At 55.3% G+C, this 15716-nt stretch overlaps 1 long non-coding RNA gene across 1 annotated transcript; it reads right to left on the bottom strand.

Annotated features, from left to right (window-relative positions):
• Window positions 1-9513: 9513 nt before the first annotated feature.
• On the bottom strand, window positions 9514-15210 carry LOC125097132 (uncharacterized). The gene is made up of 3 exons (XR_007126508.1): window positions 15076-15210; window positions 12216-12364; window positions 9514-9772 (listed from the first exon to the last, which is right to left on the bottom strand). It is a non-coding gene; the product is annotated as an uncharacterized LOC125097132 (long non-coding RNA).
• Window positions 15211-15716: the final 506 nt, after the last annotated feature.

A 15716-nucleotide genomic window follows, 5' to 3' on the forward strand; every position in this document is an offset into this window, starting at 1 on the left:
CTGTGGGGTATGGGGTCAGGAACGGAGAGATCAATGGCACAGGAGGAAGACGAGCCAAACCTCATACGTTCATGATCTTGGGTAAGGAAGCCCTTCCTCAGTGAGTCCCAAATCCTGAGGCCAGAAAGAAGAGACGGAGGAATTTAAAAACACATGAACATTAAGCCTTAAGGAATAAGGCCTAGACAGAAGAGGCCAAGGGCATGGAGGGGTGAGAGCCATGTCCAGCAGGCTCAAAGTTAGGGGGTGCCCCTGGACTGGGGTTGGATAGACAGGGGCCCCTGGACACAGCCATCCTGGAAGGCACCCATCCCGGTTCTGCCCCAGGTCTGCCCAGGGCATCCCTCCAGTGGAAAGGACACCACCTGTCCCTCTCCCTGGCTGCCTTCCCCAGCCCTCCGCTCCCGCCTGGACACCCTGAGGGCTGCCCGCCCTGACCCCAGAGCCTCCAGCCTCCACGCCGACTTGCCGGGCATCATCCCTTTAGTGTTCTTCCAGGATCTGCCAAGAGACCCTCCCCAGCCCCGCAGCTCTCTCGCCTGAGGTCACACAGCCAGGAGGAGCAGTCAGGATTTGAACCCAGCTCTGGCTGGCTCTTCCCTCCTTGTTCCCTCTGCACCCACCCACCGGTGACCAGCCTGCAGGCCATGCCCAGATCCTGCCTGAAAGCTGGACTTCTTCATCTCTTGAAACCAGAGACAAGTTGAAATTGTTGTGTTGCGGCGGGGGAGTGCGGCGGGGGGGGGGGGGGTTTCCCCAGGTCCTTAAAACACTTAGGGCAGGGTCTAGGCGCATTTGGCAGGGAGAAAGGAAAGAGAAGCCCAGGGGCAGAGACAGAATGAGAAGGACAGAGAAACTGGAGAGCTGACCTAGAGGAATGGAGGCAGAACCAGGGGCAGGGAGGCGAGTGTGGGCCCAGAGTCTCAGGAACGAGCCCGGGACCCTGCCCCCACAGGACAGGAAGCCCTCTCCTGTGACATGGGGAAGCGGCAGAGGCCAGCCAGGCCATGCGGGAGAAAGAAGCTTCCTGCACCCTAGGGTTACCAAACCCTGCTGCCCCAGGCCAGCCTGACCTCCCCATCCATCCCCCCAAACTCTGGCCAAGCCTCCTGCTGCAACCCCCCCCCCCCCCCCGCCCCGGGTGTGGAGGAGGGCGTCTCTCCAGGGAAGCAGGGAGATCAAAGGGAGGAACAGCGGCTAAATCACCAGCATGTGCTTCCCTCCCTCTCTCCACGCACCAGAAAGCCTTCCCATAGCAGCTCCGATGTGGTTCAAGGACTCCTGGGAGGTTCCAGCCCCATGCAGCTCCTTCTAGCCATGGCCCAGCCCCTCTGCCAGGCTTGGGCTTTCTCCCACACAGGTCTGACCTACTCTTCCCACCCTGACAACACAGGCATGTGCGCACTGCCGTACCCAGGCCATGCACACGCAGCAGACCCCACTCTTACCCTCCCTGCCCAAGTGGCGGCCATCTCATCTCGGACGACAGGATGCCTGCTGCCCATGCTAGGCAGATCATCCCCCACTCCCTTCTCCCTAGAAGCTGACCTTTGTCCTAGGGAAACTGGATTGGAACAAACACCCAGGATCCTGCTGAAGGGAGAACAGGGAACGACACGAGGGGACACCAGCCGGTCTTCACGCCCCAGAGAGAGCCTCTGGACATGTGTGTCAGTCTTCAACTCCTCCTACTTGCCTATAGCTTCCTGGGCAGTGGTGGCCTGATGCCATGCAGGGAACACAGCGTGGAGCTGGCTTTGATGCCAGCTTGACCATGTCCGTGTGGCCTTGGGAGACTCACTGAACCTCTCTGAGCCTCAGAGTCCTCATGGATAATTATAGAGGAGCCAGGCATATAGGAAATACGCTCTCCTACACCCTACCCAGAGGAAGAAAGTGAACCGTTCAAAAGGGCTCTTCCCACATCTCGGGGTGATCGGAACCATTAACGACAGGGACCCTGACTCATCTAAGTTTGGTACCTGCACCGTCTCATTCAGGGGCCACAGCTGCCCTGCAAGGGAGGAACTGTTATGATTTTTACTTTGCAGATGAGATGGCACCACTCAGAGTGGTTGACATTGACTTGGGTGTCCAAGGTCACACCAAGATGCAAACCCAGGTCTGTCCGACAATGAACAGCCACGTGCCCTCAGTCGACCTCCAGGACTGTTCCCGCAGCTCATCTCTGCCCGCCTTCAACTTACCCTTCATGCCCCATCCCCACCCTGGGGCACAGCATGTGACTGGCCCATTGCTTGAGTCCTCTGGCCACATCAGGGGTGTTTGCATACATGGACACACCCGAGCAAATGCACCGTGTGGCTCCCACTTAAGCATGGCTCCAGACGCTCTCCAAACGCCGATGGCTCTGATGTTGGTCTCTTCAGCTCTGGGTGTGGGTTATCAAATCCCCTGAGGTCCAGTAATTATGTCAAACTCAGCATCTCTGAAACGGGGGCCTCCCCTTACCCCCCCAGCCCCCTCCCCCCAGCCAAGGCACCATCATCAGTGATCACCATCACACATCAGCCTCCTCACTGGTCTCCCTGCCTCCTTCTTAGTCCTGAGCGATCCTGCTTCAAGTCCTGCATAGCTCCCCTGTTACTCAGAGCAAAAGCCAAAGCTCCCCACACACGATCTATGGCCTGTGACTTTGCTGACTTCCTTCCTCCCATTCACTTCATTCCAGCCATACTGGCTTCTCTGCTGTCCCTGGAACACCCTAAGCACATTCCCACCTCAGGGCCTTTGCACCTGCTATACCCTTGCCTGGGACATCCTTCCTCCAGATGGCCACAGGTCTCCCTGCCTCTCACCCTCAGGTCTCTTGCCCCTCAAATGTCTGCCAGGGAGGCCCTCGTGACCAGTCACTTAAAATAACCCTCCCATACCCATGGTCCCTCTCCCCTCACCCTGTTTAACTATTTCCCTAGCACTTGTCACCACCTGGCATGTAACTAATTTGCATATTTGTTTAATGCCTGTCTCATCCCAGGAGGGCATGTGCTCCTGTGAGATTCAGGACTCTCTGTCGGTTCATCTGCTATTCATGCTCAGAGCCTAGAACAGTGCCTGGCCCATGGAAGACCTTCATAAATATCTTGCAGGAAGGGAGGATAGGGAGGAAGAAGGGAGGTAGGAAGGGAGGAAGGGAGGAAGGGAAGGGGAAGGAGTATTAGCAGAGTGGAGACTGAGGAAGTAGAATGGGCAGAGAAAAGGGAAAGGGGAGGAAAGGGACATGCATGGGAATAGACATGGGACAGATACACAGCTGTGGTGCAAGCCTGCAGAGATGGATGAGTCAGACCCCCCAACACACACACACACACACAAATGCATCCCCAAATATACATTTACACACCTACCCACCCTTACACATATGCATATCACACAGAGCCCCTTAGCAGCACTCCATTCTGGCTCCGCACCCCTCTACCCCCTCCACCCACCCCTGCTCTACACCCCTTCCCAGGCAGGGAGGGACGCTTCTCCAGGTGCCGTCACTAAGTGGGGCATGGAAAACACCAGCTCTTTTTCAAAGTCTCCCTTGTAATCTGCTCCTGGATCAGTGCTCACAATGGCACTGTCCCTGGCCTGAAGGCGGGACCCCTCACCTTCTCCCAGGAAGTCCCACCGAGTCCCCCCCACCCCAGTCCCTGCTCAGCTGTGGCTCCTTCCCTTCCCCGACCAGTATAACCTGCTCAGCTGAATTCTTGCTGGGCATTTTCAAACAATTCCAATTATTTGGGGGGAGGAGTGAGACTGTGACTCCCAGGAGGGGCTTGCTGGGAGGGGAGAGAGAAAAGGGGTCCCACTTCAAGATGGGGCAGCCTCTAAGTTGCTTGTTCTGGGACCAAGCGCCCAAGCCCTGCCCCACCCCTGCAGTCTCCATTCTCTGAAAACACCAGATTTGTACCTCCAGGGCTTTGCACCAGCAGAATCTCCTGCCTTGAAAAGTCCTCCCATCACTTCCCTGCCTAGCAAACTCCTCCCACATCCTCAAGGCTTCAGTCAGGTGCCTGACCCTTCTGCTGTCCTCATCTCTCTGTGTCCTTGCCTGCGTAGGTGTCTGGGTCTCCTGCGGGAGGGGGGTCTTTGAGGGCATAGAGCGCAATGACGCATCAAGACTGGCTGCGGATCCAGCACGGGCCTGGCTAGAGCAGGGCCCCGGACATTTGTTCTCAGGAGTGTGGGAAGGGGATGGGGAGAGCGGCAGAGGTCTGGACCAGCTGCCAGAGTCTGAGGTCACTCACTGCTTTGCTTGTGGTCTTGGGGAAGTCACCCACCCTCTCTGGTCCTGCCATCTTATCAGCCAGGCTTCCAGAGGCCAGTGGAAGGGCTAAGAGATGACCCTGATCCCAAAGGGAGGGGTGGTGCCTTGAGGGAGGTGTCCCTGCCAGGTGGCCAGGTGCGAGCCAGATTGCTGCCCTCGGGGTTGAGGGAGTGGCCAGACAGAGCAGAAGGGAGAGAGAGAGAGACAGAGAGAGAAGGCTGAGCTCCCCACTCACCAGCGCCCCTCCCCCCATTGCCAGCACTGTGGCTGCAGGCACCCATCCCTGAGACCACTGTCACTCCTCAGGGACTGCCTGTCTCACCCTTACTGTGCCAGCACCACCAGCACGGTCGTGGGCACACACATCGCCCTGTCTGCACACACACGGCTTCTGTCTCCCAAGCGGAGCAGCACCCAGCTCCTCTCAGGTCCCCTATTGCCCAGCAGAGATCCTGGCACATCCTGGAAGCTCCATGTTGTTAGGCAGAAGGGAGCACCCCGTGGTTCGGTCCCATGCCCTTGAGCTGGCATTACCCCATTAAGACAAAGCAGAACAACAGCAGGGCCACAGACTGAACGATTTCTCTCCAGGTCCCTGTGGTGTTCTATGGGAGCTGGGGCAAACCTCCAGCCTGAATTCCCAGGGCTCACAGAGCATCCGAGAGCCCAAGTCACAAGGAGATCTCAGAGAGCAAAGCCCCCAGCCTCAGTTTCTCTGCTGGTATAACGGCGACCATGTTCCTGCCTCTCAAGGCTGTTGGGAGAAGGAAGGGAGTGACAGCAGAGAAGGCATCCAGCCCAGAACCTGGCATCTGACAGGGGGCATCCCCCAGCATGGCACGGTTGAGGGCAATATGAGTGTCGGTGTTTCTCTAAGGTTAGGGCTCCGGAGTGGAGGGGGGGGGGTACAGCTTAAATTGCATTACTCTTGTCCCAGACACAGTCCCTAGATTTATCGGCCACTCACACCAGCTCTATGACGAGGAGTCTGCATCCCCATTTTACAGATAAGCAAATGGGGACTCGCTCAAAGCCACCCAGCCAAGAGTAAAGACCCCGAGGTCTTTGGTTCCTGTGTTCCCTCCGCAGGGCAGAGGCCTCGAGGGATGCCATGAAGCTCTCAGCACACACAGGTCAGACCTGGTGCCTGGACCCAATGCCACCACCCTGCTGGGCAGCAGGAGACCAGAACCTGGAAAGACCCAGCCTGGAAGCCACCTGGGAAAGGGGTCTGCACAGCTGCTGAGACTGGGGAGCCCTGGCGGTGCGTGCAGTTCTCAGTCAGGATTTGGGCAACGGTGAGGGTTGTGGGCGGTCCCTGCTGTGCCCCCACTCGCTACGCTCCTCAGGGAGACAAGAAGAAAGATGCCAAGCCAGGCCCCACCTCCTGGACCACTCCTCAAGAAGATTAAAGAGCCTGGGTCTCCCCCATGCCTGCCTATCCCACCATCAGTGCAGGAGCAGCTTCCTGTTTGCCGGGATGGGCGCCCGTTGCTATGGGGACAGCAGGAGGTGCCCCCTCCAGGTGGCTGATACCAGGCCCGGCCCCTCCCCGGGCCTGCCCTATCACGGCCACAGCCTCTCCAGCAGCTGGGCTGGCAGAACCATCTGGTCTGTGATCAAAGGGGCCGCAGGCGGGCACTGCCCTAGGGCCTGGGCAAGGCACCCCTTATCTCTCCCAGGCCTAGGGAAATTTCCAGACTCAGGACAGCAGGAGCCCAGAGGGGCAGGAGGGGCAGGCCTGAGTGCCTGGGAAAGACACTCCCAGGGAGTGGTGGGAGGGACTTGAAACTTGCCAGGAATGAGGCCCGAGACTAGGGACAGGACAGGTCGGTGGCTGGTCCCTGGGGCTCTATGCCCACTTGTTCCTCATCCGCTGGAGCCCCAGCCAGCTGTGGGACCTAGGGCACAGCACTCCTCTTCCCCGGGCCTTGGTCTCCTCTGCTGCCAAGTGGGAAGCAAAGAAATGGTGTGAAGGTCCCCATGGTGCGAGGCCTGTAGGACACTGGTGGGTACTCGGTCATAATAATAAAGATATTAGCTACCATTTTGGAGGATAAGCCCTTTAAAGTGCATTATTCTCATTTAATCCACTCCTATGGCCATCTGAGATGTGGTCCCTCCTATCATCCACATCATACAGAAGAAAACCTGAAGGTCAAAGAGATCAGGAAACTGCTCCAATAGCACAGATCCTAAGTGGCCAGTAAATATTAGCCACTGAAACTGCCGTTTTTTCCGTTCTATTACATTCTAGCTGAGCTCACAGCTGCCCTGACCGGTCCTGACTCCATCCTCTCCTATCTCAGTCCCTCCTACTAGGCCACCCACCACAATCCTCATCTATTGATTGATTCGTTTTTAAAAATCCATCTAATAATATTATTATTAATGAATGATTATTAATGGACCGATATTTACTAGCCCTTGATAATAGCCAGCAACGTGCTGAGCGCAAGGCCCTGAAACACTTTGTGACAGCCTAGGGGTCAGAACCATAATAAGGTATGAGGGAGTGGAGCCCAGAGGAGGGATACGTGCACACCACAAACACACACACACACACACACAATGCTCCAAATGGACTGAACTTCCATTTCTGGAACAGTACTTCACTCTGCCTCCCCTCTTGTCTTTGCCATGCTATGGTCCCCACCGGAACAGCCCACCCACTGGCAGTCGGCGCCCAGGCAGGAAGCAAGGCTCCGGAGGACAAGGACAAGCACAAGCTCAGGGACCCAGGGCCAGAGCCCGGGTGGATAAGATTTTGAATACCATGAGATGAGACCATGAGACCATGCAGGACTAATTAATAAGGGAATAATGACTCAGGATATTATTCTTCTTATAATTATTCTTTTAAATCTGACAGAACCTAAAAGAGCATAATCAAACCCCTGGTTTTCCGGGTTCTCTCCGGATAAAACAACATCCCAGCTCTCCTGAGCATTTCCTATGATTGAGTCGGACACCGAGCTTCCAGGAGACGAGCAAATGAGGAGGGGAATGAGTAACCATGATTCTCTAGGTGAGTGTGTTAGGGAGCAAACAAGTCTGTGAGCTAGAGCTACAGCATGAACTAGAATCTTCTGGAAACAGCTAAGTAGATGGATGAATAGAAAAAGGAGTGAGTGAATGGATGGCGTGGAGAGGAGAGAAATACAGAAACCCCATCAGGGTCAAGCACATGAGAACAGATCAGTGGGCTGAGCAGGGGACTGGGCTGGGGGGGTCCGAGCCTCCGTCCAGGGACCCCAGAACCACAGGCTCTACAAGGTTGGCAAACTACGGCTCACCAGCCAAATCAGACCCACTTGTAAATAAAGTTTATCAGACACTTTTTTTTTTACCTCATTCTTTTTGATGTCTTGCGTATGGTTTCTTTCATTCTACAACAGCGAACTGAGTAGTTGTAACCCTGACCGTATGACCTACGGAGCCTAAAATATTTTCCACCTGGCCCTTTTACAGGCAAAGTGGCCCATGTCTTTAGTAGAGACTCTTGCTGGAGGGGCGTGAACAGGCCTCCTGCCTGGGCTCCTCTCATGCTGGCCAGAATCCCCCTGCCTTCAGAGGGTCCTTGGCAGCCCCCCTGCATGGCTCTGGGCCTGGGCTCTCCCCGAAACTCAGGCGGCCCTTCTTGCTCTGGGCCATGTCAGGCCATCAGAGCTCTTCCTTCCGCTGAGCGGAAATGTTCTGTCCTCTTTCTTGTCCCCACCCTCAGCCCGACCTCCCCCTTGACCAAGGGGTTTACCCTGACCTCTGCCCCGTGTCTCGTTCCCCACCAGCCAGGATCGCTCGGGCCCGGCTGGATCCATTTCTCAACCGGGAGGCAAGTGAGTCACCGAGTCCAGAGAGGGGACATCTGCTGGGCTCCGGCCTTCAGCTAATCTCACAATTCTGCAAAAGGGGCCCAAAGCCACCCCTGCTGCTTCGTGTATGCATTTGGACATGCACTTGGACATGGCGTGGAAGCCAGCCGGCGGGAAAGGATATTCACACTCGCCGAGAACTGTGGGGTGTTTGGGACCCAAGTGTTTATTTCAAGTTGGGTTTTGTCTTTAGCTCTAGAATCATTTCCCAAAAGAGCTGAAGAAATCTGGCTTCAACTGTGTACGTGCAGGGAGGCAGGGGGGTTCTCATTGGACCCCACAACAGATTTCTGGGGCCCCCTTTACAGAGAACACACCCATGTCGTCCAGGAACCAGTCCAGGGTTTTCCTGTTGCCTCTCTCATTCTGGAATCATCTAGGATCATTTGAGAACCATATAAGCCTCGATGGGGGCTTTGCCCCATTTCCTCTGTGCTCCACGACACTAGCCCCATCCCACAGGTGCAAAGACTGACACATGCCACATGCTTGGACTCGGACTCAGACCTCAGTAAGCACATCACGGATGAGTGGGCACCCAGCGGAGGAGAGGGGTGTGGAGAGCTGGGGGGTTACAGGACAAGTCCTGAGTTCCAGAACCAGTGGGAAGAAGGAAAGGCATTCCAGGAGCAGGTAGCATGGGCAAAGCTGTGAGGTCCCAGGAGCTTCCTTCCCACAGACTCTAAATGGGTTTCTTTCCTCTATTCAATGCGCCATTGCCTCTCTACTATGACTGCATGGAAGGGACCAGAGATTGGGAGAAGAGGGGGGAGAGAGAAATAAAGAGGAGGAGAGCCTAGTTACAAACACAGGCTCTGGAATCAGACAGGTTGGGCACAGACCTGGCATCACCACTTTTCAGCGAGCCTCATTGGCTGGTCCGTCCAATGGGGCTCGCTGAGCTCACAGCTTTTTTAGGGCAAATGAGGTTGCGTGTCAAACACTGGGCCTGGGGTCTGGCATGGGCCCGGCACTTGGCCACGCGGACACCCTTTCCATCCCCCCGAACCCGGCAGTGCTTATCGCTCGAAATTTGAATGGAGAGCTTCTCCCGAGCCCCCGAGTGGGGTGATGTCTAGTCACCCTGGTGTGAACCCTCCACCATCCCCAGGCTGACCCGGCGAGCTCCGGGAGGGGGCCGCGCCACCGTGAGAGCGTATACCTGGCCTGCGTCTGCCCCCGTGGCGTCACCTGCGCACATTAATGAAAAATTCACGGCGCGGAGCAGAGCCAGGCCAGACCAGGAAATTGCAAAGTCGCGGGCGCGTTACCTCAGCCCCGCTGCACACGCTCTGCTTTTATAGCTCCACGTGTAATAACATAAAAGCAAATTTATTAAAGTATCACTTTAAGTGGGGATGGCAGGAGGGGGTCCGTGCCCAGGGGGCCGTCAGTGCCCCGTAGGCTGGAGATGCCAAGGGAGGGGGCGGGCCGTCTCCAAGCTCGCCAGCTGCCTGCCCATCACGGCTCACCGTGCGGTGGCTGAAGGAGCAGGGAAGCGTCCAGGAGCTGTGGGCAACAGGGCGGCGTCGCCTGGACACGTGAGCCAGGCTGTGTGGGGCTGAATTCTGTCTGTGTGACCGGGGATGGATCGGTTGTCCACTCGGAGCTACAGTTTCCTCATCTGTAAATGAAAGGGTTGCAGTGAGAACCCAAGTCCCTCATTAGCAGCTCCTACTAGGCCTGCTGCTCCCAGAGTGAAAGAGGCTTCCAGGCACTGAGCTGTGCCAGGAAATGACCCTGGGATTGCCTCATTAAACACGGAGGGTATTTACACTGGGAGAAACAAATATTTATTTCTGGACCAAAGTAGGAGGAAGGTCTTTGGAACCCCAGTCTTGTAGCTGACTCAGCCCTGCTTGGGAGGAAGGGACCAGGTGGGGAGGAGAAGGGGGAAGAGGAAGGGGGCGGGAGGGAAGATGCAGGGATGGAGGAAGGGCTAGGAGTCACGCAAGCCTGGGTTCAGATCCCAACTCTGCTGCCACCCAGTGTTGTGATCCTGAGTCCTCGTGCCGCTGCGCCTCTGGGTCCTCCCCAGAAACGTGGCTAACATGTGCCTGAAATGGGGTAGGTGTTCAGTTATTGCCGTCTCCGTGCCAGGCACTATCCCAGCTCTCAAGATCCTGCAGGAGGGAAGGCAGGCAAACAGCGGGTATTTTTATTAGGAAAATAAGGTGGGGGGAGAAGGTTCTCATCTAGGGACCCATGACACTCTAAGCTGGAAGCAGCAGGGGGATGGTGGCCATTTAGCACAGGAACCACACAGAGTTTTTAAAAAGCAACAAATAAACACACCAAATGACCAAACACAAAATAGCCCCCTTCTGACTTCTATCCAAAAGGCATAGTGGATGGGCTGCCTCACAGGGACAGGATACAAATTCTCAGAACCAAATTCAGGAGCCTTGGTTGGCCAAAAAATTATAGGGCGTTTCCTGCATGGGGTCTGGTTGGTGAAGTGGGATAATTTCTCGAAATCCAACTTGTTCTCTCCCACCTGCCTGGCTACCCCCTGATCCAGGCCAACAACCTCTCCTGCCTGGCTACATGAGTAGCATCCTGGTGGGGCCCCTGCCTCTGCCCTTGTCCCCCACAGTCTGTTCCCAGCTGTAGTACCTTGGAACTGGTTGAGAGTGGTCAGGGTTGGCTAAGAAGATGGCCATGAAAGTGCTGAGCTTGGAGATATGGCCACAAAGCTGGAGAAGAAGTGGTTGGTTGTGGGAAGAACTTGACTTCAAGAAAGAAGCATCTTTAATATACTGTCAGGAGAAGCTACAGAGGGTTGAGCCCCACAGTGCTGCATGAGGGGGGTCAGGTCGCTTCTCGGTTGGGTCCAGACACAGGCTGAGGCCAGAAGACCTCACAGAGAGTTGTGGACCCCAGAACAGTGCCATACTGGTCAGAGGGGAGCAAAACTCTTCCCCAAAGCTTCTGGGGCTAAGCAGCCACCCCACCTCCCAGACCCTATGTATTTAAAGCTGTGATTGTTGAGTTTGGTGTTTGTTGAAAGGACTCCGGGGGTGGGGGGGCTCCTCCCACGAGCTCTGGGCCCCACTGAGAATTTCAAAGTGACATTCCCCAGGCCAGCTAAGAGGAGAGCAGGAGCCCAAGCCAGAGGAGAGAGTGAGAGAAGGGCTGGGGACAGGGTTAGGGGAGACACATCAGGGTCCAAGCAGAAAACAGACTCATACAAAAGGGATAACAGAAAAGGGGTTTCAGAGGAGTGGGTGAGGTCAGGGAAACCAGCAAGGGATAGTGTGGTATCCAGGGACTGGCAACAGTAGGGAGCTGTTAACACCCCTATGCCCAGGAAGCACGCTGTAGAGGAATAAGGCAGCCCATGGAGACTCAACAGAGAGGGAGCAGGACCCCCTTTCTGCTCCCACTCTCCCGCTGGCTGGACCCAATCAAAAACCAGAGAGCAAAGGGCCAGGTGATACAGAATGGAGTTGGCAGATCCCAGAGCCCAGAACAGGCCCAGGAGGGGGCGGACTGAGTCTGGAGGCCAGGGGTCACTTTCACAGGCCCTAGGGCTTCTCCTTCTGTAGAGCAGAACTTGAACAAGGCCCTCCCATGAGTTTGAAATTCCTACTCCACCTTGACCCCAGGTCTAGGTCTTCCCCAAAGACTCCTGCTGACTAATTCTGTACCTTGCGGAATTAAGTAAAAGCCCACTTCCCTGCTTTTGCTCAACCTGAGCCCTCCACTGGGCCCCTCTCCCCTCTGCTCCCAGTGGAAAACCTGCTCCTCTTGTCCAAACCAACTCCGATATCCACAACAAATGCGCGCCAAGAGCCAGCTAACGGCTAAGATCTTCTGCAGTCAGGCCCGAAACTGCCCTTCTGAACTGTGTGAGGTCAGGCAAGCGATCTCACCTCCTGCGCCTCCGTCTCTTTACCTGAAAGAGTCCCACCTCCCTAAGGGGTGGACAGGAGGAGTGAATAAGGCCCCAAGCACTGGCCTTGTGTTTGAAGTGTAGGAGGAGCTCAGGACTGGGTGACTGTTGTCCCCGTACTCACCTTCCTCACAGGGAAGGCTCACAAGGCTCACAGAGGCCCATGACTCACCCAGGGCACACAGGCCAAGGAACCAAGCTGCCGGCCCGATCCTGGTCTCAGCCCAAGCCAGCCTTCTCATTGCACCAGGCTGCTGCCTTCTGCAGGAAGCCCTCCGAGGTTGCTCAGTGAGAAGAGACCTCTCCATTTGGATGTGATTCCTACAATTAGAATCACAGCTATCACACATACAGCCTGTTATGCTAGGCATTGACGCCTGAATTCACTTAGTCTTCATGACAACGCCCTGTGGTCGGCCCTGCTGTCATCCCATTGATGAGGAATCTGGGGCCCGGAGAGATTAAGGAACATAGCCACTTGGATCAGCATTTGAACCCAAGCAGCCTAGCTCCCAAGAGTCTGTTTTTGACCTTAGCCCAGTCCTGCCCCTCGCCAGGTTTGCTCTGATGGGCGCATCTCCCCACTATGGGGAAAGCTACCTGTGGGGAGAGCAGCTCACGTGCAGGACCTCTCTTGGGGATGCTGGGTCAAGACCTGTGTGTTAGGGGGAAGCTGGTGAGGAAGGGGGTGAGTAGTGAGAAAAGCCAAAGCTGGGGTTGCCTCTACTTGGCAAGCCCGTCTCCCCATCCCATCAAACCCATGACTCTTGCCTAGATAGGATACTAGCCTCCTGGGTGGCCAACCCCGCCCTCACCCCCACAGAAGCCAGACTTTGTTTCGGAAACATGAACCTGAAGCTGCCCCGTCCCACCCTTCCATGCCCTCCCAGGGCCCCCACAAGCAAACCAAGCCCCCGGGCCAGCACTGTGGAGCCCCAAGGTGCAGTCCTATCGGCTTCTCACTGCTGCCCTGCCACCCACGAACACCACGCCTTTCCCATGACACACTCGTATTTACCCCACTGCTCCAGAAGCACCTCCAGGTCAGGGATGTTTCTTCCCGGCCAACCAGCCTCCAACCTTCAACTGACCCTAGGCCTGGCCCCCAGCAAGTGCTCAGAACTAGTCGAATTGGAACCACTGCCCCAGGAGATCTGGATCCTGGTCCCAACCTGGTCCCACTTATTTGGTCAGACGTATCCCTTCCCTACCCCTGAGCCTCGCTTTCTCCATTTGTACAAGGAAGGATATGAACATGCTCTTTGGTTGGCTGAGGTGCTGTGGAACTCTCTCCCTCATACACACAGTCTCCCACACACTCCTCACATACGCTCTCACACACTCCTACTCGCTCATACACTCTCTCACACACTCACATACACTGTCACACACTCACATACTCTCACACTCATTCTCTCACACACACTCTCACATTCTCTCACACACGCAGTCTCTCACACACCCACTTACAAACACACACTCACACGTGCAGTCTTGCACAGTCTCTCAGACACACTCTCACATACTCTCACACTCTCTCATGCAAACTCAGTCTCTCACACACTCGCTCATGCTCCCTCAGACACACATACACTCACATTCTCACTTTTACCCTCTATACATGCTCTCTCTCTCTCTGTCTCTCTCTCACACACCACACACACACACACACACCCCATGCCAACCTCTCCCCAGGACACTGAGTATCTCCGTGGATTGAATTACCAACATTTCATCAGTGGGAGGAAGGGAGCGGGCAGGGAAGGAACTGTGAATTCCGCACACCAAGCCTGTCCCCGAAAGGCCTGGACCAAATGCCACAGCATGTCTTGCCCATCTGCCCCGGGGTGGGGAAGAAGGTGGAGGTAGAGTACAGACAGGGAGAGGTTCCCCAAAACCGGAATACCAAAGAAAAGACTCCCAAGGAATCTCACACACTTTCCTCACAGACAATACCACACACCCCTGCATTCACGTGTGTGCACACACATGCTTAAAAACACATGTATGTATCCCACACACACATTTCCCCACACACACTAGCCTCTCTTTTCCTCAGTCAACAGATATTCGTTGATCCATTCTGCCACGAAAACCTTGCTCTCCATCTCTCACTCTTTCACGAAACACGACCTCACACTAGGTCGCACTGTTACACACACATACACACGTTGCCCACACAGACTCACACATCCCAAGGCCTACGCTATAGGCTCCTTCTAAGACCCTGCGAGGGCCTAGCAATGTGTTCACATGATGGCGAAAGCCAAAAAGAAGTAGGGAGAGCCAGGAAGTTAATTAATAAAAATATTATATTGTAATTTGTTGTGGTTTCTTTTATTTTATAGCCTTCGGTATTTGTAATTTTGTATTATTTTTCACAAAGGAAGTCCCCATAAATGAAAACATTTTTGGCCACACCAGGCCTGATTCTGCCCCTGTGAGCCCTCAGATATTCAAAAATCACACTCACTCAAGTCCACAGTGTCCCACACATGCTCACATCCCCACATACACTTTCGAGTCAAAGTCAGTGTCACACACACCCTGGACACACTCAGTCTCTCGCACCTACCTTCTCACTCTCCCTTCAGACTGGTGGACGACCCAGGGCACCCACAGCCCACCTGGCCTCAGGCCAGACCGAGTTTCTCCACCCCTCCCAGGCTCCTGTCCCCACCTATGAAACACTGGCAGTCCCCGGGCCACCCCCCAGCACTCACTGAAACCCACGACCAGTCCCCAAGACGCTGACCACCCACACACCCCGACTCTGCCCCACACTGCCATGGGCCCCACTGCCACCTCAACAGGAAACTGCCAAAACCCACAGAATATTCTGGAATTCTCTTGGAGACCTCCTCATTGCCCAAAGGCAGCTGGTACTGAGAACAGGACAAGAGAATTGGAATTACACAGTCTTTTCTGCATTCAAATCCTGACTCTAACACCTGCTCTATGCTCACAGGTAAGGGAGTAAACCTTTCAGAGCCTCAGTTTCCCCATCTGTAAGATGAAAGTAACAATCATACCTCATAGGCTTGTTGTGAAGATTAACTAAGCAAACACAAGCAAAGCACATTCTATTCTCCTCTCATGACTGCAGGAAGGCGGGATGGGAGCCCTGTTCCCTCTGGACGGGCCCCTCCTCCATCAGTCGGCCAGTCCACACCACCCCCAGTCTGTTGCCTCAGCCACATCACCCTCTTGGCCACCGGAGTGTTGGGATCACCAGCGCACCTGCTTCCAAGGGTTCTAATTTCCTGTAAGTGTAAGAATTCAGGTCAGACACCGCCCGCAGCCTGGGGCCCCCCTCCCGACGGAAACCCATAAATAGCCCGGCTCAGGCTGCCGGCCGCGGGCACGAGACTTTCTCTCCTCACTCACCAGCACACCGGGCCTCAGTACAGCCCTGTGAGGCCTGTACACAGATTGCCTCTTAAACGTAGGGAAACTGAGGCCGTAGGGAGGTGTCTGAGTTTGAGATCCCGACCTGCTGTGCACTAGAAGCAACTGCCCTTCCCGGGCGCCTGGTGTCTGTTGGTTAAGCATCTGTCTTCAGCTCAGGTCATGATCCAGGGTTATGGGATCGAGTCTCTCATCGGGCTCCCAGCTCAGTGGGGAGCCTGCTTCTCCCTCTGCCTGCTGCTCTCTCACTCTCTCTCCCTGACCA

The sequence above is a fragment of the Lutra lutra genome, chromosome 4 (assembly GCF_902655055.1).
Source record: "Lutra lutra chromosome 4, mLutLut1.2, whole genome shotgun sequence".
NCBI lineage: Eukaryota > Metazoa > Chordata > Mammalia > Carnivora > Mustelidae > Lutra > Lutra lutra.